This window comes from Protopterus annectens, chromosome 5.part0 (genome assembly GCF_019279795.1).
Source record: "Protopterus annectens isolate FY-2018-M chromosome 5.part0, PAN1.0, whole genome shotgun sequence".
Classification (NCBI taxonomy): Eukaryota; Metazoa; Chordata; order Ceratodontiformes; family Protopteridae; genus Protopterus; species Protopterus annectens.
The window spans coordinates 477,520,716-477,545,573 of NC_056735.1; the positions used below are offsets into that span (position 1 = coordinate 477,520,716).

The 24,858-nt window shown below is 43.7% G+C and overlaps 1 protein-coding gene across 1 annotated transcript in view; it reads right to left on the minus strand.

The window, feature by feature from the left end:
- Nucleotides 1–24,858, minus strand: part of CFAP47 (cilia and flagella associated protein 47) — a 7,413,452-nt gene that overhangs the window by 187,542 nt on the left and 7,201,052 nt on the right. The gene's annotated exons all lie outside the window — the stretch shown is intronic.

The following is a 24,858-nucleotide window of genomic DNA, read 5'->3' on the forward strand; positions in this document are numbered from 1 at the left end:
CAGATGGAAGAAGGACCAGGTCTGAATGGTCTTCAGCATAACAGTTTCTTATAACAAGGTCTGTCCAGGCCAGGGGGAAGGAGGGAGGGTCGAAGAAAGAAGGCGAGAAGACAACTAACATGGAACGTTATGGTAGGTACATAACTTCTTAATGTTAAGTTGTCAATCTCGCCTTCATTCTTGCTTGATGGGACCGCGTCCCTAGCACCTCTATCCTGGGTGGCTCAATGGAACAAACTCTTGAGGACTGTAGAGCCAAAACTGGCTCTGTCCCTGGAGGCCAAGTCCAATTTGTAATGGGAAACAAAAGTGTGAGGAGTGGCCCAAGTGGCCGCTGCACAAATAGTGTCTAAAGGAAGTCTAGCTTGAAAAGCTGTAGAAGTAGCTAAGCTCCTAGTTGAATGTGCTTTAGGTTTTGAGCACAGCTGTTTTCCCCTGAGCAGATAAATTTCAGAGATGACCAAGAAAGCCATCTAGACAAAGTCACTTTAGAAACAGGAAGCCCTTTTTATTATCCGCATAGGAAACAAAAAGTTGATCAGATTTTCTAAATTTTTTTGTTCTGTCCAAATAATATCTAAGTTGACGGTGGACATCAAGATAATGTAGCTTTTGTTCAGCTCTATCTGAATAGTTAGGGAAAAATACAGGAAGATCAATAGATTGATTCAAATTGTTCTTTGAAGCGACCTTAGGCAAAAAGGTTGGGTTAGTTCTCAAAGATACTCTGTCTTTGTGAAAAACCAAATAGGGGGGTCGAACCGAAAGAGCATGAAGTTCAGACACCCTCCTGGCCGATGTAATAGCCACTAGGAATAAAGTTTTCCAAGAAAGATATTTCAGGGAACAAGAAGCAGCTGGCTCGAAGGGGGGAAGAATCAAAGATGTCAGCACTAAATTTAGATCCCACTGAGGAGGAGGATTCCTGATTGGAGGCTTTAGTAGGAAAATTCCTTTCAAGAAGGCCCTGCAGAGCCTATGGGACATAATATTATGATCTGCTATCCCGACATGAAAATTGGAAATAGCAGCCAATTGAACTCTGACTGTGGAAGAAGAGGAGCCTGCATGAAAAATCTCTGCTAAGAAGTCCAGGACTGCCTGAACAGGGGCAGAAAAAGGATCGATATTCTTGGCCTTAGCCCAATAAGAGAAATGTTTCCATTTGCTTGTATAAATCCTCCTGGTAGAGGATTTTAGCGAAGCTACTATGATGTCTCTAACTGGGTTAGAGATCAAAGGAAGCCTGGCTAAGGAAGAAAGTGGAGCAACCATGCTGTGAGGTTGAGAGAAGGGATTGACCGGTGCAGCTGACCCGATTGGTGTATCAGAAGATCTGGCACTGGGTCCAGATGCCACGGCTGCACCAAAAGGTGATGATGGAGGAACGGGAACCAAACCTGTCGAGGCCAGTAAGGAGCAATGAGAATCAATTTGGCTCTCAAAACGGTAGCTTTCTGGATAACCTGAGGGATCAGAGGAAATGGAGGGAAGGCATAAAGAAGTCCCTGGGGCCAATCCTGGGTCAGAGCGTCTCTGGGGGGATGGCCTGATAGAGGGAAGAGGCTGAAGAAGTCTGGACATTTGCTGTTTTGGGGAGTAGCAAAAAGATCGCAACATGGACGGCCCCATTCAAGAAAAATCTCTTCCGCTATAGATTGCTTGAGAGACCACTCGTGAGGCATGAGAATAGCTCTGCTCAATCTGTCCGCTACAATGTTGGTTTTCCCAGGGATATGCGTTGCTACCAGAAACCGATGAGAGGAGATCGCCCATTGCCATAGTCTGAGCGCTTCTCGACACAAGGGGTAGGACTTGGTTCCGCCCTGTTTGTTGATATACCAAACTACAGACATGTTGTCTGTGTGGACTGCAATTGTCCCTACGGGAAGAAAGTCGTTGAGGGCTTGCAACGTTAAAAGCACTGCTCTCATCTCCAGGACATTTATGTGCAGATGGTACTCGAACGGCTGCCACGTCCCATGAACCATCCTGCCCTGATAATGACCCCCCCCACCCGATCAGGGAGGCATCCGTGGTGACAGTGGCTATCGGGATGGGGTACAAAGTACCTGCCTTGGTGAACCTGAGGAGATGTGATCCACCAAGCAAGATGCTCTTTGCATGTCTGAGTCACCAGAATCTGGTGACGCATTGGAAGTTGCTGGTATGACCATTGTGTGAACAGCATCCACTGAAGAAGGCGCATGTAGAATCGAGCCAGGGAAGAAGAGTAATGGCCGCAGCCATGAGACCTAATACCTTTAGAACCATTCTGGCCTGTACTTTCTTGTTGGCCAGAATGATCCTGACATGACTCTGAATGTCTGAAACTCTTTGATCTGTAAGGGTAGCTGACATCCGAACAGTGTTTAAGTTTGCGCCTATGAAGGTAATAGACTGGCAGGGCGATAAGGATGACTTTTGAAGTTGATTGAGATGCCCAAATGAGAACAAAGGTTTATTGTGTAATCCCTGGCTTGTATAAGCTGATGCCTGGTGGTGGCTGACAGGAGCCAGTCGTCGAGATACGGAAACACCTGGAATCCTTGACGTCTCAGGTGAGCCGTGACCACTGCCATGCATTTGGTGAACACTCTGGGGCTGTAGTGAGACCAAAGGGCAGGGCTCTGAACTGGAAATGACTGGACCCCAGCCGAGCGGAGAAATCTCCTGGAGCGTCTGTGAATTTTGATGTGATAGTACGCATCCTGAAGATCTATTGAGCACATCCAGTTGTCCTTCTGTAAGAAGGGCAGAATTGACTGAAGAGTGACCATTCGAATCTTGTCTTCCTGACAGACTTGTTGAGTCTGCTGAGATCCAATATTGGTCTCCAGTCTCCCGTCTTTTGGGGACCAAAAGAACCTTGAGTAGATTCCGGCTCTGAATGGTCTATTGTAACTGGCTGAATGGCTCTTTTTGCAGTAGTTTTGAGACTTCTAACTCTGCAATTTCCCTTAGACCGGGTGGTACATCTGGAAGGGAATTTGAGGGGAAGGGACTTTCCTCGAAAGGAATTATGTAACCCTTGGATATGATCGACTGTACCCATCTGTCTTGAGTGAGGGAATGCCAGGCTTCTGGGTACAGTGATAATCTTCCCCCGACTGCCTCCAAGGAGGGACAGCCGGGCAACATCTCAGGGATGCTGAAAAGGCTTGTCAGAGAGAGGCTCTCTGTTTCCCTGGTTTTTCAGACTCCCTCTGCCTCTAGAGCGGCATCTGTTGTTGTTACCCCCTCTGCCTCTAGGGGTAAACTGACCACGTGAATCCGGCGTGACTCCTTGGGATTTACGGAACCACATTTTCCCACCTTTCTGTCCTTTGGGATAAGGTCTAGAAGGGGTGGAAAAACGGACTCCAACAGCAGAAAGAGTTTTGCCGTCCTGTTCGCACCTGGTCAAGGTTTCCTTCACCTGAGGGCCAAACAAAGCTGACCCATCAAAGGGAGAATTTGTGAAGGACGCCTTAAAGGGATCCGCAAAATCACATAGCCGCATCCAGGCTTGGCGTCTAAGAGCCACACCTGTACCTGCGGCTCTACTCGCTCCATCCGCAGCATAAGATATTAGCCGCATGGAGGAGTTTGCAATGGAATTGAGGGTTCCTAGCTGCGAAGCAATTTTTTCTTGAGCCCCTGCAGCTGTAGGATCCTGAACTACTTCACCCAGCTCCTTAAGGATATCCCTCTGGAGTCTGGTGAAGTGACATAGGTAATTCAGCTTAACGCATAGCAAAGGTCGCTGAGGAAAACATCCGCTTACCGTACCTATCCATGGTCCTAGAGTCCTTATTAGGAGGATGGACGGGCACAGAAGGATCTGCAAGTTCCTTTTTGGTGGCCGCAGCCACCACCATGGCATCAGCGGGGACACCCTTAGTGAGGAATTGCTTGTCACACGGGGCAGTGATAAATTTTGAAGGCCTCCTAGGAACTGGCTCTACAGAGTCAGGAGCTGCCCACGCCTTTCGTGCAATAACCTGCATAAGGGGGTCGAAAGGCGGAGACACCCAGGAGGTGGAGGGCCGAGATCCAAACGCCTCTAGGTATACTGACTCATCCTCAGAGGGATTGTTGGTGGGCCAGTTTCCCCTCTGTTTAAGGAGTTCTAGGATGTCTGAGAAGGAGACATCCTCAGAGGGGGATCTAGGGGATCCCTCTGACTCATCAAAGTCAGTATCCGAAGTGACAGACTCGGGGGAGTCTACATGCTTCCTCTTACAAGTCCTCTTCCTAGGAGGATCTCCCGAAACATCAGGAGAATCCTCGGAAGAAGGGGAAATTCCCAATGGGGAAACCGAGGCGGAGGATCTCTAGGTCCTGTAGCAAGAGAAGTGGCAGAGATGTCAACAGGTACTATAGAGGGAGGAGCTACGGAACAGACTGCTGACTGATACCAGTGGCCAGTACACTCTTCATCACCTCGAATGCTCCCTCCCAGGCAGGTCCGAGAGAACCCGTTCAAGAGCTAGGAACTCCAGGGACCACCGAAAGGGAAGTCTCCGAGGCGGATGTCGGAGCCGAGCTCACCAAGGCCGAGGCTCCAAGGGGAAGAGCGGGTTCGGACAAGGGTCCGATGCCACTCACCCCTCGGAGGAGACCATGGAAGCCCGACCACGAATCCCTCTAAGGAAGGTCTCAAGAGGAGATAAGAGTAGAGGCTGAAGGAACAGAAGGGGTATCCGTCCTCCAGCCGTAGCAGTAACCATTCCCGAAGACTCCAACTCCAAGCTCTGGGGTAGAGTTGAAGGAGGAACTGTAACGGGGTGTGGACCAACAGTCATCTGTTGAGACAGACTATGTAACATTTGGGCCAGTACCTGTGACTTAAGTAATCTACTGACCACTCTCTCTAGGTCATGATCTGACAGTCTGGATGACCTTGAAGATCGGCTCCGATGGCTCCGTTCGAAGAAGAGGTGAAGCCGGGCCGAAGTATCGGCTCCAAGGAAGGAGACCTCGACCTCTTCCTGGAATGAGCCATCGGAACCGATACTATAGATCCTGTCGGAGCCGACTTCTCGGAGCTGACAGGAAGCCTCGATGTATCGGCTCCAGCCGGAGCCGATACAGCCACCAAAGTAACGGTGTCGGAGCCGATCGGAGCCGACACCGATGCCTGTGCCACATGGGGGTCGGAACCGATCGGAGCCGACACCGAAGTGGTCGATGCAGATTCGCACCGATAGCCATCGGTGCCGAAGGCTTTGTTAAGCCAGAATCGGCTCCAGCCGAGCGATCTCGACTCGAACGAGTCGAGCCGAGGCCGCAGGCTTAGACACAGAAGCCTGGGCCTTGGCAGATTTAGCTGATTTTGATGGAGCCGACTTAGCCGGAGCCCTCCGGCTTAAGAAGGCCCCTAAGTATCAGCTTGTTGCGTCTTTCCTGCAGGACTCTCTGGCTGAAGGAATGACAAATAGCACAGGAGTCCTGCAGGTGAAGAGGCCCCAGGCAATACAGGCAAGAAGTGTGACCGTCTGTCAGAGACATCTTCTGACAGCACGAGTCACACTTCTTAAAACCTGAGACCCTCTCCTTTGACATGGTGCTTCACAAAAAACACACACACACACACCAGTCAAAAATTTAAATTAAAGAAAATACCAAAAAGGTATTCCTAAAAACAAACACACACACACCCTAACAGGGAGGGGATGGGATGGGTAAAGTTTGACTAAAAAATATTAAAAGAGACAGGGATTTTCTGTCAGGAAATCTAAATAATTAACTATAACTAACAATAAAAGGTTTTTTTAACAAAAAGGGGCTTTAATATCAATAAAGTGAATCACTTACCAGGAGCTGGTAAAAGGAGGACCTCATAAGCGGCAAACGAGATCTGGGTACTTACCGCCTTGCATCATGGGATATGGGGCTGCCTCGAGCTGGTAAAAGTGACTCTTGAGCTTAGCAAGTGCCGAGTCGGAGCCGAGGGATCGGCTCCGAACCCATCAAGCAAGAATGAAGGCGAGATTGACAACTTAACATAATTTGTTTGCATTTAAAAGTTTTCTCTAGAGTCTTCTTGATCCTTTATCTGTTTAAACATTTCTTCAGTTTTTTTTCTATCTAAGTAGTGTTGGTAGTGTAGCATTGTTCATATTCAGGCTTGTGTTTTGGGCTTAGTTGTTTGTTAGTAGAGGCTGTGTGTCTGAGCACATGTTCCAGGCCATCATAGCTTAGCCAAAGCCAGTATAGCATTTCAGTGAGAGTAAATTGTTTGTGGTCATTGGCTGACTGGGCTTGCCTGGACTACGCCTTGGAGTAAGCACCTCATTGGTTCCTGAAAGCTTTTTTTTAAAGTTGTTTTAGGTTTCAACTTTGTTACTTAAGAAGATAACTTGTGAGTGTTTCTACCATTTCACACTGAGGTAATCGGAGGAAGTCAGAGCAAGGGCTATAAACCAACTAATCTGTGATATATAACATTAAGTATCCTGCTTTTTGCTTATTTCTGAGTAATTTATAGCACTTTTACTGTCTGCATATACTTTGCTAGGTATTTTCTCTGTGTGTGAGGTATTAACTAGAAATTTTCTGCAATTGTTAAGCATCTGGTTGGGTTTGTTCTGATTTCCTGCTTGGAGTGTATCATATAACTTGTTTGCATTTAAAAGCATTCTCTAGAATCTCATTGATCATTTATCTATTTAAACATTTCTGCAGTTTTTTTTCTACCTAAGTGTGTAAACAATCTGTTAACCAGTTTACTGTGTAATTTAATTTAATCCTGACTTGCGCTCAGGATTAACTGTAACCTGTGGAACTTGTTTAACTTGCTTACTTATGTAATCTCTGTAAATAGTCTGTTTGTAATATGTAATGCTTGTATTATGTAATGCTGTATCTGCTTACCCTTGGAGCTTTTCTCCCTGGGCCTCCACTGAAAATGGACATGCATCCAGTCATACTATCCCGGTCAACAAATGTAAAATAAAATTAAAATAAATAAATAAAATAAAAGTAGTGTTGGTAGTGTAGCATTGTCCATATTCAGGCTTGTATTTTGTGTCTTGTTGTTTTTTAGTAGAGGCTGTGAGTCTGAGCACATGTTCCCGACCATCATAGCTTAGCCCTAACCAGTATATCATTTTAGTGAGAGTGAATTGTTTGTGGTTATAGGCTGACTGGGGTTTCGTAGACTACACCTTGGAGTAAGCACCTCATTGATTCTTGGAAGCTTTTTTGAAGTTATTTCAGGTTTCAACTTTGTTACTTAAGAAGTTAACTTGTGAGTGTTTCTGCCATTTCACATTGAGCTATTTGGAGGAAGTTGGAGGAAGGGCTATGAGCCAACTAATCTGTGATATATAACATTAAGTATCCTGTTTTTTGCTTATTTCTGAGTTATTATAGCATTTTTATTGTCTGCATATACTTTGCTAGCTAGTTTCACTGTTTGTGAGCTATTAACTAGACATTTTCTACAACTGTTAAGCATCTGGTTGGATTTGTTTGTTCTGATTTCTGCTAGGAGTGTATCATATAACTTGCTTTCATTTAAAAGCATTCTCTAGATTATCCTTGATCCTTTATCTGTTTAAACATTTCTGCAGTTTTGGTCTACCTACGTAGTGTTGGTAGTGTAGCATTGTCCATATTCAGGGTTGTGTTTTGGGCCTAGTTTTTTGTTAGTAGAGGCAGTGTGCCTAAGCACATGTTCTAGGCCATCATAGCTTAGCCAAAGCATGTAAAGCATTTTATTGAGAGTGAATTGTTTGTGGTCATTGCCTAACTGGGGTTGCCCGGACTAAGCCTTGGAGTAAGCACCTCATTGGTTCCTTCAAGCTTTTTTTAAAGTTTTTTCAGCTTTCAACTTTCTTACTTAAGAAATTAATTTGTGAGTGTTTCTGTCATTTTACACTGAGCTAATCGGAGGAAGTCAGAGGAAGGGCTCTGAGCCAACTAATCTGTGATATATAACAATAAGTATCCTGTTTTTTTGCTTATTTCTGAGTTATTTATAGCAGTTTTATTGTCTGCATATACTTTGCTAGCTAGTTTCACTGTGTGTGAGGTATTAAATAGAAATTTTCTACAATTGTTAAGCATCTGGTTGGGTTTGTTTGTTCTGATTTCCTGCTAGGAGTCTATCATATAACTTGTTTGCATTTAAAAGCATTCTCTAGAGTCTCCTTGATCCTTTATCTGTTTAAACATTTCTGCTATTTTTTTCTACCTAAGTAGTGTTGGTAGTGTAGCATTGTCCATATTCAGTCTTTTGTTTTGGGCCTAGCTGTTTGTTAGTGGAGGCTATGTGTCTGAGAACATGTTCCAGGCCATCATAGCTTAGCCAAAGCCAGTACAGCATTTCAGTGAGACTGAATTGTTTGTGGTCATTGCCTGACTGGGGTTGCCTGGACTACGCCTTGGAGTAAGCAACTCATTGGTTCTTTCAAGCTTTTTTTAAAGTTGTTTCAGGTTTCAGCTTTGTTACTTAAGAAGATAACTTGTGAGTGTTTCTGCCATTTCACACTGAGCTAATCGGAGGAATTCAGAGGAAGGGCTCTGAGCCAACTAATCTGTGATATATAACATTAAGTATCCTGTGTTTTGCTTAATTCTATGTTATTTATAGCATTTTTATTGTCTGTATATACTTTGCTAGCTAGTTTCACTGTGTGTGAGGTATTAACTAGAAATTTTATACAATTGTCAAGCATCTGGTTGGGATTTTTGTTCTGATTTTTGTTTCCTTCCCTCCCTCCCTATCGGTATCCTGTTTTTATACTTGGTGACTTTGCAGTTGCCCGCCCTTACTGTAAATTTGATCTGGGGACACTCCTCCCAGTCTATGTCATTACCTCAGTCTTCCTAATCCAGGGAGAACATTTTAGAAGGCCAACCACTTAGTTTCTGCTCCTCCTTTCCCCTTTCCACTTTACAAAAAAAAACATTTTTCTAAGCTTGTTTCCTGCCTTTCCTGTAAGTCGTTTCGTCCAGATGCAGATTTGCTGTATTCAGGACTGTTTGCAAGCTTCTGAGCTCCCAAGCATTTCTGTGTTGGAGGGAAGCCTTCTAGCTTAATTTTGTTTCTTTGAACTAGCCAGTTTTCTAGTTTCAGCACTCAAATCTTTTTCTTTGAGCTCAGCACTTGTTCAGAGCTCATTGTAAGCACTAAGTAAGCTACAAATTATTGCAGCACTCAACTTTCCTCACTTGTCTAGAGGAAAACAGTTTTTAATACTTAATAAATAAGCACCTATCCAGACATGTCTAAAGGTCAGCTCCCGGTGTTATCTCCTGTCTACCTGATGAATCTGGGTATCTTGGGGCAATTCAGCAATTGCCTCATGTACACAGACAACCCTCTCCTCCTACCACCCAACACTACAACCTGTGAGAGATGCACTTATATAACCAAACTGGAAGCATATCTCTCTTCACCCAAGACTGGACTAGACAGTCAAGAGGCCTATGAACCTATAAAATAATTTTCTTGGGTGGCAAAAGCCAGGGTACCTTTTTGGCTAGGCTTGTATAGGCCCTAGGGTCAATAGCCTAGTACCTACCTATGAACCTACCTATGCACCTATGAAAAGGTAAACACTTGCACCACACTACACTCATCACATAGCCCCTCAAAACCTACACCACCAAAATGCACACATAGAAACACAAAATACACACCTACATTTGCAGAGGCTCTCAAAAAAATCTACCCAAGCAACAGGGACCTCCAAAGCAGAAACACAAGCATCCACCACTCCCCAACACAACCCAAATGACACACAGACCACAATCTCAGTGTGCCACTCAACCACAGCCCATAAGGCATAACAACATACCCAACACTCTAGTCATAGGTGACTCTATAGTCAGGCACACTGATGTTCCACTCACCAGGCTAAACAAGGAGAAAGTTACTGTCAGCTGCCTGACAGGTGCCAGGATCCTCCACATAATGCATGCACTCATGTCACTCCACAAAAATTACAAATATGACTCTGTCATTGCCCATTTTGCTGTGAATGACCTGAGACGTACCTCCCTGTACTACATAAAAAGAGACATGGAGGAGCTGTTCGATCTTTCAGTCCAGGCAGGTATGACCCCAGCCCTGAGTAGCATCTTGCCATCACCCAGAATGATACCACAGTACAAGGACAACATGACTGACTTCAACAATTGGCTAAGCTTCTGGTGTCATTCTATGGGGATCCAGTATCTGTCTGCCTGGGATGACATGATCGACAAACTATGATGATTTGCCGGAGATGGCCTACACCTGTCGCCCTTGGCATTCCAGATACTGGCTAAGGCTCTTGCCACCCCTATAGTGCCTTTTTTAGGCAAGATTTAAATGACAAATTCACCACCGTAACAGGTACAAGCAAGCAAAATCTGAGGGTAATGCTACTTAATGCTAGAAGTCTAAACCTCAAAATGCACTCACTCGAGGCACTCCTTAAAATGGAGAACATCAACATCTGTGCAGTGACAGAGACCTGGTTCAAGGCTCCAGAGAGCACCCCTGTATTACCAGGCTATAACTCATACCACACCTTTCGGCCACCTAACCTGGACTGAAGCACTAAAGGCAGAGGTGTGTCCATATTCATTAAGGATATCCGCACCTCCAGTCTAGTTGCTCAGCATAATGCATCCGAGATTATCCAAGTGCAACTAATTCTGGGCAAGACCGCAATCCAAATTGTAGCTTGCTACAGATCCCCCTCCATGCCCCAGGATACCCACTCCTCATTTCTTGATACACTGGAAAATATTAGGGTACAACCTAACACCCTAATAATGGGTGATTTCAACTACCCCACCATTAACTGGGAAAACTACTCAAGTACCAACTCTTGTGCTCAACGTTTTCTGGGATTCATAAATTCCAATGCTTTGGATCAACTTATTCATACCCTCACCAGGGGCAGAAATATCCTAGACCTGGTCATTACCAACATGGGCAACCGGTGTTCCACACCAGAGGTCAATTCCTCATTGGTCAGATCCAACCACAAGCAAATCACCCTAGAAATCCACATCCCACCCCCACCCCCCATTAGGGAAACCACCGTAAAAAAATTCTCCAAAGCCAACTTCACGCTTCTTAAGACAGAAGTGGCAAAATTCACGACACCCATGCTGATGGACAATAGAGGTACGACTGCTGAATCCTATACAATTGACTTTATAAGCACTTACACAAGTGCATGGATTGTGCAATCCCTAACAGAACCAAGATGCTATCCTCCAAAAAATGGAAGCCAATCTGGTGGTCCCCTGCCATAAACAAGCTCTACAACAGAAGAAAGAAGCTGTTGCAAAAAAGAGTAAAATCCCATGATTGGAGGAACTCCGTGGTCAGCCTCAGTAAGAAGCTGAGATCCCTCATAAAATCCTCCAAAGCTAGTTAGGTAAACAAAATCGCCACTGATTCTAAAGACAACCACAAAGCATTCCAGAGCTAGGTCAAGAATCTCAATGGCAACACTCAGATCTGCTCTGAGTTACAGCACAAATGCACTAAATATACAGAATCAACTGATATTGCCATCATCGTGGCAGACAGGTTCAGTGCTAACTTTACCCCTCTCTCAACCCCTAAAGGGCCCATCTCTATACCGGAAGAATGCAAAATTCCTGTAATCATGGCTGCACAGGTAAAAAACACACTCTCCAAAGCCAAGAACACAGCATCCATGGGACCTGACAACATCTCAGGCTGCTTTCTACATGAACTACAAAACGAACTGGCACCCCATTTAAGTACCATGTTGAATCATAGCCTCACCTCAGACTTTGTGCCCACTGAATGGTGTATAGCAATGGTCAGCCCACTCCACAAAGGGGGAGCCACCACTGACCCCAGGAACTACCACCCCATTAGCCTGATGAGCCTGGTCTGCAAGGCTATGGAATGTATCATCATGGAACTTATAAACAATGACACTGGTAATCTCCAAACTTTGAACCCTACCCAGTTCAGGTTTGTAAAAGGCAGATCATGTCTCCTAAATCTAATAGACTTCTTTGAAGCGGTCACCAAAGCCGTAGATGCAGGTAAGGTGGTTCACACAGCCTATCTAGATCTCGCCAAGGCTTTCAACACCATCCCCCAGTCTGGAATTATAGATAAACTTACTAAACTAGGTATAAATCCCTATGTCACAAGATGGACTGCCAACTGGCTCACTGACAGAACCCACACTGTGAAAGTAGCAGACTCTAAATCCAACTTCAGACCAGTGACACGTGGAGTACCACAGGGTTCAGTCGTAGGTCCTCTCCTGTTTGGTATCTACTTCTCTGAAGTACAGGCTAACACAGAAGGTCTTAGGCTAACAAAGTTTGCAAATGACTGCCAACTAGGAGCCATAATCAAAACTCCTAAAGATGTGGACGTCCGACAAAAGGGCCTCACTGAGACAGATGCCTGGTGTCAAAGCCATGGCCTCAAGCTCAATGCCAAAAAGTGCACTGTCATCCCTTTTGGTAAAAACTCTGTACCCATGGACTACCACATAGGCGGTAGTCTACTTAACACTGAAAGTGTGATAAGAGACCTTTGGACACAGGTGGACAGTAGTCTCTCCTTTGATAATCACATCACCACAGATGTCAGGAAATCCTTCTACGTGGCACACCTCATCATAAAAGGTTTCTCATCCAGGAAAAAAGAGGTCATTGTTCCCCCTCTAGTCATCACTCACTAGACCCATTATGGAGTACAACGCCCCTTTTGGTATGTACCTCACAAGACATCTACAACAACTGGAAAGCCACAGAAATACCTCACAAAGAAGATTACCAGCCTCAAATAGATGCGCTACGCAGACCGTCTAAAAAAACTCCAGCTTTACTCTGTCGCATATCGTCTACTCAGAGGCGATCTCTGCTTAACATACAAAGCTATGTGAAATCCATTGCTGCTGGACATGCTCCACCTGAAGAAATCCCAATCCCCCCCGAGCTACATGCTCTAGGGATCTAAACCTTTTCACCACAATAAACAGAACATGCTGGAGGGATAGATTCCTGTTCCAGAGACTTCCCATACTCTGGAACAAACTACTTATCTATATCAAACAAAGCTCCTCATTAGCACTCTTCAAGAAAAATCTTGATGATTGGATGGGAGATAGGAAATTCACCCCGTAGGTCACTTCTGTGGCTCTGCTTGACACGTGTACACGAAAATAATTTTCTTGGGTGGCAAAAGCCATGGTACCATTTGCATAGGTTTATATAGGCCCTAGGGCCAATAGCCTAGTTCCTACCTATGAACCTATGAATCATGTTTTGTGAAGTGGGTTTAAAAGCACTTTTAGCCAAGTTGTTAGGTCTGGAGGCATTTATTCAACTCTGTTGGTGTTACATTAAATCATGTCCTGCTTTATAATAAGTAACAGGCTGTTTATGACTGGCAAGCTGGATTTTTCGTGTTGTTAGGCTTATCACATTTTAAAGACTCAAAGTGGTATTTTTCTATGGACTTGTGAGTTTTTGCAGAACTTATAACCACAGTCGCTACAAAGGACTGGACTTCACTTGTTAGTTTTCCATTGTTTAAAGTGAATTACAAGTGAATGCAACTATGACAAATTATCATGGTCATTACACCAGTTTGTTTACATTTCAGACTTTGGAACATTTCTATCTTGGCATTATTTATAAACAAATATACTTTGAATTTTATTATATAACTGACTTAAGAAATTTTAGTTCTTTACTCTGTAACTTATATATTCTGTTTCCTGTATTGACTATTTCATATTGCTATAATGATCTTTTCTTTTTGGGCCGCCGCTGAAAAGGGTTTAGTGTGTAAACACAGTCAGACTAGCCTAGTTTACAAATGTCAATAAATAAATAAATAATGACTTTGTTTACCATTGCCTGATTTTGCTTTACTTTTTCTGCATATTTTATCATAGCCTCTGCTAGCGTCACCATTTTTTTCTGTTTATTTAACTGCTAATGGCTATCACTTGTGTATTTGATTAGCCCAGACTGCTGTTGTTTAGCATATGCTATTAGTCCCAGCTGCAGTCTCTGAATGTTTAGTCATTGCATAGGTATATTGTGCAATGTGTTCTTGTCTTCTGCTACAGATTGAAGCCATTCTGACCTATGTGTGTCATCCAGCATACCAGATAGATAGCTGTACTCACATTGCTTGAGAATCTCTGTAAAGTTAATAGTAATTGTAATATATTTGAGCTTACAATAATGCCTATAATGCTATTTACTTCTAATTATTGACCTCCAGTGTACTAAGTAACATAACATTTCGCACTGTTTGCAATATTCTGCTTCTATTTAATGGATGACCACTAATTGCAATTTTTTGTATTTATTTTTTTCTTTCTTTGCTCCATTCCCTGTCTTGTATCAGTCTTCTCCTCCAGAATCCCTATCTGTATCTACTGTATCTTTATTAACAATAGGATACACAAAAACTTAGAGTGACTGTTTCTCCAACTATGGTGAAACATCCCCTCACCCCCTAACCCCCAGCCCTGGTCTGAACAGCTGTAGTGACTGCTTAAGGAGTCTAACTCAGATTGTGCAGCAGCTGCTTAGGTCACCGTTGCTTCATTAACTCCAATCCCCTGGACCAGCTGGTTGACACCCCCACCTGTATAACTGCATTGACTAAGACGTACCTGATAGGACCAAAATAAGCTCTTCAAGGAAGAGCAAACCTGCCTGGTGGACAACTGCTATTAATAGGCTTTACAATAAGAGGAAGAAATTGTTGTCTAAGAGTAAGAGGGAGTAAACTCCATACTGGAAACACTCGTCCTCAGCTTAAACAAGCAAATAAGACTTCTTGTGAAGTCCTCCAAAGCAAACTATGAATCCAAATTAGCTTCCTCAACTAAGGGAAACCATAAGGTGTTCTTTAGTTACATCTGTAATCTAAAAAGAAAGGCCCAGACTTCAGCTGAACTTGTAGCTAATCATACTGCATATACTGAGCCTGTGGAAATAGCTAACATGCTGGCTGACAGGTTCTGTGAAAAATTCAACCCCCTGTTCCTGCCACATGCACCACATGACATCCCTACCACCTGCCTCCCACCTTGTATCTCTAAAGAGCAGGTTGTAAACACCCTCTCTAAGGCCACAAACAAAGCATCTGTGGGAGCTGATAACATCCCAAGTTGCGTCCTACATGGTATCCAACAATAATTAGCAACACCATTGGATATTCTTTTCAATCATAGTCTAAGCACTGGCTTCATCCCAGCTGAATAATGGCCATCGTTATTCCCTTGCACAAAGGTGGTGCTTCCACTGACCCCAGAAACTATCAACTTATTAGCCTCACTAGCCTTATCTGCAAGGCTATGGAGCAAATCTTCATAGACCTTATCAACAAAGATATAGGTGCTCTCCAAACACTTGACCCTACTCAGTTTGGATTTGTCAAAGGGAGATCATGACTGTTAAACCTGGTGAACTTCTTCAAGACAGTCAACAAGGCCTTAGACGAGGGGAAATCTGTGCAAATAGCCTACCTAGAATTAGCCAAGGCTTTTGACACTATTGCCCACATAGGCATCATTGCCAAACACACCCAGCTAGGTATCAACCCTTATATCATTAGATGGTTCGCTAACTTGTTCACTGATGAAACACATATAGTCAAAATAGGGGAATCCAATTCCAACAGCAGACCTGTAACCAGTGATGTTCCAAAGGGATCAGTCCTGGGACCTGTACTGTTAGGAATCTATTTCTACAAAGTACAAGCAAAAACTAAAGGTCTGTGGCTTACAATGTTTGCTGATGGCTGCAAACTGGGAGAAGTCATAGAATCTCCAAATGATGTCAACATCCCACAAGATAGTCTTACACAAACAAATGATTGGTGCTAAAGTCATGGCCTTAAACTCAATGCAAAAAAAAGAAGTTATGTACTTACCATGACGTTCCATGTGAGTTGTTCATCCCGCCTTCATTCTTACTGATGGTTTGGAGCTGATCCCTCAGCTCCGAGTCAACCTACTACAAAGCTCAAGGTCTTCAAATAGCTCGAGGCCAAGTCCCTATCCTATGATGCACCTAGAATTACCTCAGATCTTGTTTGCTGCATATAAGAATACCATATGTCATTCTATCACTCCCAAGAGAAGGTATAGAAGGCTTGAATAACCAGGATGGATCCAGTATCTCTGTCATCAAAAAGCCCAAGAGGGGGTAGGAGGGAGGGATGTAAGAATGAAGGCGAGATGAACAACTCCCATAGAACGGTATGGTAAGTACATAACTTCTTTATGTGAAGTTGCTGTATCTCGCCATTCATTCTTACTGATGGGTAGCGTCCCAAGCACCATCAATCTCAGGATAGTGGATCCGAAGGAGGCTCTGTCCCTGGAGGCCCTGTCAACCTTGTAATGAGTGATAAAGGTATGAGGTTTTGACCAAGTGGCTACTGCACAAATGTTATCAATAGGAAGTCTGACAGAAAAAGCAGATGATGTAGGAACTGCTCTGGTTGAGTGAGTTTTAATCTTATGTTGTAGGGGCATATTGGCAGCTGAATAAACAAAGGTGATACAATCAGATAACCCTTTAGACAGAGTTGTTTTAGCCACTGGCATACCTGTCCTGGAGTCTGAAAAGGAAACAAAATGCTGATCCAATTTCCTGAAATCTTTTGTTCTATCCAAATAAAATCTGAGCTGTCTGTGAACATCAAGTTTATGCAGCATGTATTCTAGATTGGCAAATCAATAACTTGGTTAAGATTAGTTTCAGTGCAAACCTTAGGCAAAAAAAAGGGATTTGTTCTAAGTGAGAATCTGTCAGCATGGAAAATCAATTAAGGAGATTTAATGGATAAGGCCTGAAGCTCTGACACTCTGTGGGCAGAAGTAATAGCCACTAAAAAGATAGTCTTCCATGACAAAAAGTTGAGATCACACGAGGAAGCTGGTTCAAATGGAGGAAGAATGATGCAGGAAAGCATAAAATTTAGATTCCGTGGGGGATAAGGAGATTTCACAGGTGGTCTGAGATGAAAAGTCCCTTTGAGAAAGGCTTTGGATAATTTATGTGACATAATATTCAATCCTTCGAATCCAAAATGAAATTTAGAAATGTCAGCAAGTTGAACACAGACTGTGGCTGCTGCAGCGCCTTTATTGAAGATCATGGTCAAGTACTCTAGTATAGAGGCCATACGGGCTTGTTAAGGATCAATATTGTTTTTAGAGGCCCATATAGAAAATGTTTTCCATTTGCTAAGGTATAGCTTTCTCATAGAGGATTTATGAGAGGATAAGAGAATTTGCTTGGTCTCATTGGAAAGGTCATGGAACCTGGCTCTGATGGGAATTGGAGCAGCCACGCTGTCAACTTCAGGGACTGCAGAGAAGGATGAAGTTTTCCTGATGAGTGCATCAGAAGGTCCGGAACTGGGTCCAGAATCCAAGCGTCCTCCAAATGATGAAGTCAAAGGAAGGGGAACCAAATTTGACGAGGCCAATGAGGGGCTATAAGAACGATAGTCCTTCCCAGAGAATTTACTTTCTGTAGAACCCTGGGTATCAACAGGATTGGTGGAAAAGCATAGAGGAGACCCGGAGGCCAGTCGTTAATGAGTGCATCCCTTGGGGCTTCTCCTAGGGGGGAATCACGGCAAAGTAGCTTTTGCATTTCCTGTTCATGTGATTGGCAAAAAGGTCACAGCAAGGATGGCCCCACCTGCAGAATATCCTGTCCGCTATTTCATTCTTGAGGGACCACTCGTGGGGTAACAAACTTGCTTGGCTCAGTTTGTCTGCTATCACATTGGATTTCCCTGGGGTGTGCATTGCTAACAGAAATCGCTGGGTGGATATCACCCACTGCCATACTCTTAGGGCCTCGCGACAAAGGGGATATGACCTGGTTCCTCCTTGTTTGTTTAAGTACCAGACCACTGACATGTTGTCTGTCTGAGCCACAATCATACCCAAAGGAAGAGAGGCCTGGAAGTACTGCAGTGCCAAAAGTACTGCTCTCATCTCTAAGACATTGATATGCAGATGTGTCTCTTGATCAGTCCATGTGCCTTGGCCTGTTATTCCCTGAAAATGCCCCCCCACCCTATCAGGGAAGCACCGTGGTCACTGTGGCCGCTGGTGGGGGTAAAACAAAGGGACGTCCTATCGTGAAATGAAATGAGGTCAACCACCGCTGAAGATCCTTTTTGCAGGAGTTTGTGATCATTATCAGGTGAGACATAGGGAGCTCTTGGTAAGACCATTGAGTGAACAACAGCCAGTGCAGTATCCGCATGTGCATACAACCCAGTGGTATGGCCAGAATTGCTGCTGCCATCATACCTAACAATTTTAGAACTTCTGATGCTGGAGCCTTGTTTTTGGATATCAGAATGCAGACCTGCTGATGGAGTAGTAAGACTCTTTCTACTGGAAGTCTTAGCATGGTAGTGGTGGTGTCCAATTCTGCTCCGATAAAGATGATATTCTGTGATGGCAACAAGGCAGATTTTTCTTAGTTTACTGTGATGCCCAGTTGGCTGTAGAGTGACAGAGTGGATTCCCTGGCTTGAATGAGTTAATGCCTGGTGGTGGTGGTGAGGAGCCAATCGTCTAGGTATGGAAACACCTGGAATCCTAAACGTCTCAGGTAAGTTGTGACCACTGCCATGCATTTGGTGAACACTCTGGGGGCTGTAGTGAGACCAAAGGGTAGGGCTCGAAACTGGTAATGACTGGCTCCCATCCGGAAGTGCAGATTATCCCTGGATGGCCTGGCCATTTTTATGTGGTAGTATGCATCCTGGAGCTCTATCTAGCACATCCAATTGTCTTTCCCTGAGAAGGGATGTATCAACTGAAGAGCGACTATCCACAACTTCTCTTTCTTTGCAGATTTGTTTAGCCTGCTGAGGTCCAGTATAGGTCTCCAGTCCCCTGTCTTTTTTGGAACTAAAAAGAATCTTGAGTAAGTTCCAGATCCTGTCTGGTCTGCTGGGACTGGCTGGATGACTCTTTTTCTTAGCAACGGTTGGACTTCTACTGTTGTTTGTTCCCTGTAAATGGGTGGAATGTCCGGGATTTTTCTTGTTGGTGGAGGGGGTGTGGCGAATGGAATGAAGTATCCTTTGGAAATAATACTTTGTACCAGTTGTCATTTGTTATTTTGAGCCAGGTGTTTGGGTACAAAGATAAGTGACCCCCGACTGCCTACAGAGCAGGACAGTCAGATCTCCTTTCAGGAGCACTGGTAGGGTTTCCCAAAGAAGTGATCTCTGTCACCCTGGTTTTGCGGACCCCCTCTGCTATGAGGGCGGCATCTTCCATTATTACTCCCTCCTCTGCACCTGGTGAGGGGTTCACCACGTGTATCCTGAAAGGCTCCTTGGGCTTTTGGGAACTACATTTTCCCTCCCCTTTGACCCTTGGGATAGGGTCTGGTTGGGGAGGAAAAATGGACTCCGACGGCAGAGTCTTTCCTTCCTGCTCACACCTGGTCAAAGTTTCCTTAACTTTGGACCCAAAAAGGGATGATTCATCAAAATGGGTATTCACAAAGGATGACTTGAAGGGCTCCGTGAAGGAGCACAAGCGCATCCAGTGCCTCCTAAGAGCAACTCCTATACCTGCTGCTCTGCTTATTCCATCAGCTGCATATGAAATGAGGCGTATGGACGAGTTAACAATGGAATTGAGGGTAGCAAGCTGGGAGGCAACTTTGTCTGTAACTCCTGCAGTTACTGTACCCTGAAGAGTATCTCCCAGCTCTTTAAGGAGATCTCTTTGTAGTCTCGTGAAATGGGTTAAGTAGTTAAGCAAACTGACTGCAAAAGTCGCTGAACTAAACATGCACTTCCCATATCTATCCATGATCCTGGAGTCTCTGTTAGGAGGATGGATAGAAGAGGAAGTTCCTGACATTTCCTTTTTGGTGGCTGCTGCCACCACCATGGCATCAACTAGCACACCTTTTGTCGAGAAGGATTTATCCTGGGGGGCAGATATGAACATATTAGGCCTCCCAGGGTCAGGCTCCATGGTGTCCAGAGACTCCCACGCCCTTTGTGAGACCAGCTGCATAAGCTCATCGAAGGGCGGAGACACCCAAGAGGTGGAAGGCTGAGACCCAAAAGCCTTCAGGAGAACCAACTTGTCTTCAGTAGGGTTTGAGGACTGCCAGTCACCCCTCTGCCTAAAGATTTCAAGTATCTCTGCAAATGAGATATCCTCAAACGGGGACCGTGAGGACTCTTCCTATTCATCCAAGTCAGTATCAGATGTTAGGGACTTCTGAGGGGAGTCTAGATGTTTCCTCTTACAAACTGTCTTCCTGGGAACGTCATCAGTGGGAGCTTCTGGTGAGGTCTCGGAAGAGCAAGGACCACCCAATGGGGCTTCCTGAGGCTCTGGGTCTCTGTGCTTGGCCAGGATCTGTAAAGCAGAAGTAGACACAGGTGTTTTAGGGGAGGAAAAAGCTGGACCTACGGATGAGGATGTCTTAGGAGACATAACTCTCTTCATGGCATCAAAGGCACCCCTGCTCCGATGCAAGGGAACCAATGGATCCAAGGAAACCATTGAAAACCCCAGCACCGGGACAGTGGGCTCTGAGCCAGAGGTAGGAGCCAAGCTCATCCGAGCTGAAGCCCCAAGAGGCAGATTCGGAACCGACAAGTCGGTCCGACTATCCTCCCCGGACCTGACCAGGGAGTGTCAGCTCCTAGAGTCCTCGATCGGCAGCAAGGATGTCAGAGTGAATGGAGCCAAAGACAGTGGAGCAGGCATCGGTTCTGAAGGCTCCACAATCAACAAGTCAGACTCGTCTGGCTCCAAAGGATCAGTATGGCTCAGAGGAGGAAAAGTTCTAGATGGCATAAGGGTCTTCGGCTCCGAAGCCAGTTGGGTCGGATCCGATAAAATTTTTACAAAGGCCGGTGCCTGTAACAGCTTCTGCACCACACGATCCACATCCAGATCAAAAAGGCTAATAGAGGACCAAGATGAATGGACCGAAGGTGGTACTGATTGTAATAAAGGAGACTTAGGAATTTTGGACACTGGTTCCAGGACTGGGGACCGGCTCGAAAAGATAAGACTGTCGTCTCTGATGTCTGTGGAGCTGAAGTCGAATATTTCTTGGATTTTTTTGTCTCAGAAGTCTTAGAAGACTTTGAGGACTTACTGGATACATCTTGGTCACTCAACGCTTCTTGGAAAGAGGGTTTCAACAAGCCTCTGTCTCTCCTGTAGGACTCTGGAGGAGAAAGAATGGCATATGGAGCAGCTATCCTGTAAATGCGAAGCTCCTAAACAGTACACACAATTGACATGGCTTTCAGTTACAGACATTTTTTGGCCACATCTGGGGCACTTTTTAAAACCTGACTTGGGATGCTTATCTTGGTCAGCCATTATTGTATCAAACAGAGAATTACTGTAAACTATAAAAAAAATTTAACAGTAACCAACAATCAAAAACCTTTAGAAAGATTCAGGCTAAGTCACACACAAACACAAATAATTATCTAAATATTAATGTGACAGAAAAAGTCTGTCTGAAGTGCACAATTTTAAATGCTAAGGAGACTATACAATAAAGAAAAAGATAGCTGCTATGTAACACACACTAAACCTTATCCAAATATTTTAAATGCACTCTAGTTAAATAAACCTTATCTAAAGCTTTTTTATAAACTGTCACAAAAGGTCACTAACTAAGCACACTCTACGTAGAAAGACAAGAAACAGTGACAAGAAACTCTTTAAATTAGGCCTAAAAACAAGAGGCCAACTAGAAATTTAAAGCACACCAGGGAAAGGGAAATACAATATCAACTAAATAAACTATTAAGCTATAAGAGCTTATAAAATTATCTAAAACTATCTAGTTATCAATATTATCAAGAAATATTTGAAAAATAAGGTTTTACTGGCCCGAGCTAGTGAGAACGTCCGATCTGTTGCAGTGGCAATCTAGATCTGGGGTAACTCTAAGTGCATCATGGGATAGGGACTTGGCCTCCAGCTATTTGAAGACCTCGAGCTTTATAGTAGGCTGACTCGGAGCCGAGGGATCAGCTCTGAACCATCAGTAAGAATGAACGGCAAGATAGAACAACTTCACATTGAATTATCATCCCTTTCAGTAAGAGTGATGTTCCTGCTAACTACCACATCAATTGCAACACCATAAGTATGCACTCAGTGGTGACAGACCTGAGCGCACAGGTTGACAGAAACCTTACCTTTCATCCCCATGTCTCCACAGTGGTAAAAGGTGCATTCTATATTGTTCATCTCATAAGCAAGTGTATTGCGTCCAGGAAAAAATAGAAGTCATAACCTCCCTGTACTCTTCCCTCATCAGGCCAATAATTTAGTACAACGACCGTTTGGGTATGTATCTTTCCAAGCACCTGCAGCAATTGGAGAGACCACAAAGGTTCCTCACAAGGAAAATTCAAGGTCTTCAGCATCTGTCCTATTGGGACTGTCTGAAATCACTGTTACTTTATTCTGTTTCATACAGACTACTCAGAAGTGATATCTGCCTTGCATATAAGGCATTTTCTCACATTGCTTTATTGGCAGTGCTGCATATCCGGAAGTCAAATCGTACATGGGTTTCTCACTCTAAACACCTTAACCTGGTATGTGACATTAATAGAACCTGCTGGAGGGACAGATTTGTCTCCCAGAGGTTACCACACCTTTGCAACAGACTCCCACTTCATGTCAAACAGAGCATCTCATTAGCCCTCTTCAAACACAGTCTGGATGACTGGATGGATAACCATAAATTCACCCTGGGGGTTCCACCTGTGTCCCTCTTGGACAGGGGCATTAGGTGCTGATCGGTAAAATAAGGGTAGAACTTGGCTAGGCTTGTAAGGGCCCTAGGGCCATTAGCCTAGTAACTTACTATGACCCTATGATCCTATGGTAGTTTAGGGCCTTTTCAGGAACTCACATTCTCTAGAAAGCCATCCAGTCCCTCTCCCCTCTCTTCCTGGCTGCTGGCCTCTTTGACCTCATAATAATGAGTACTCCTATGCAGCAGTCTCTTGATAGCGCTCACTGAGTTAGATTACAATGTCATGATGTTAATCTGTAACTCTGCTGACTACTTTCATGCTTACCATCCCATTCACTTTGCATATAATATATATTTTGCAACACACCTTTTGCAACATTATGATGATGGAAATTATTATTGTATTATTATTATCATTATTATTATTATTTAAAAGTGAAACTGAGCAGCTTGTTCTGTCCTTAGTGAGCATATATATTTACTGATAAGTTGTTGCCTCAGTCTTTTAGGTGATCTGCTTAGCTCCCCTCCTATCCCACACAGATATCTCCAGCCACCCTTGTTGTCCTTAGCTTTATATGTACTGGACACTGTCTCCTAAACCCAAATTTCACAAAATCAAAACCCTCCCTGTAAAATACCACATTACTGACTTATGTAAATGTAACTCTGTTATTCCCACAATGTAATTCCTACACATAAATGTAGTACTACATACAGGTACATAAGGCAGACCCAGTGATTCAAGATGGCAATCCACTCATAACATAATGCAGTATTTCATCTGTTCTAAACAGAGGGTAAACATAACCACATCTAAGCTCACAACCACATTGCACATCAACAATCTCATTCTAAAGTTTGCTTTGATACTTCAGTATTACAATAATAAATCAAATAAATATACTCCCACATAAAACCTAACCTTTACAAACAACAGATCAAAAATTGCAACACAGAATTGCCTGCAAAGCAAATTAGGGATATTGTCTAGTTTTATACTCTTCTCATTAAAATTTTACTCTCTCTCATCACACATATAAACAGGCACGTTCTACTGTAATAAACATCAACACTTAGAGCAAGCTTATACATTCAGTTACAATAATCATACCTTTCAAATGATACCATAAATTTCACATTATCAAAAATTAACTATACTTACAAATACCATTTCTTCCTCAAAAGCACATGCACCAGTTCAATTCACACTCCCACACTGTCTCTCACACCACTTAATAATCACAACAAATTTTACTTTCTCTTCAACTAAACTATTATCCTCACCACACATAGCATAGCTATCCCTTCGACCTCGACTGCCCTACATCTTCTCCATTACTATTCTTCTTATCCTTCATCCGCTCCTTCATTTACCCTCCCTCCACCTATCCCTTTCTTGTCATTTAAACTCAGGTCATTTTTCATTTTTAGATCATTTCTATCTATCTATACAGACACACACACACACACACACACACACACACACACACACACACACACACACACACACACACACACACACACAACACCACCACCTTACCTCCTACCAATACCCCAGCCTCCACATAGCTACCTCTTAATCACCAGTTTCTCTCTTCCTTCACCTTTAAAGAAATAGTCAGACTTTCTCACTACAACACTCATCTGACATTCCTTGTAATGCTCACCTGTTTCTTCTTCATTCTGTTACTTAAAATCAATATTGAAATCACCCATGAACCCAATAATGTTTCTCAACATTTATATACATTCCATAACCCCATGTTACCAGGTGCATTTTGCCCTAGTCAATGCTAGTAGTATCAAAAAGCAAACTGGAACAGCTCACTTGTTTCCTTTAAAGCCATTAGCCCAATATCATTGCTGACACTAGCTTGTAGGTTAAAAGACATACCAAATATTCCTCACCATGTCCCAGGTTACTCCTACAAATTTAATGCTCAGACAAGTCAGAAAATGGTGGGTGTCAACCTTCTGCAGCACAAAAATAACCTAGAAGTACAAACCATTGTATAAGCCAGTTCTCCTAGGGATCATGATCTACACTGGCTTGTAATTTACCTTTATGCTGCACCAAGCAGTTGCATATCA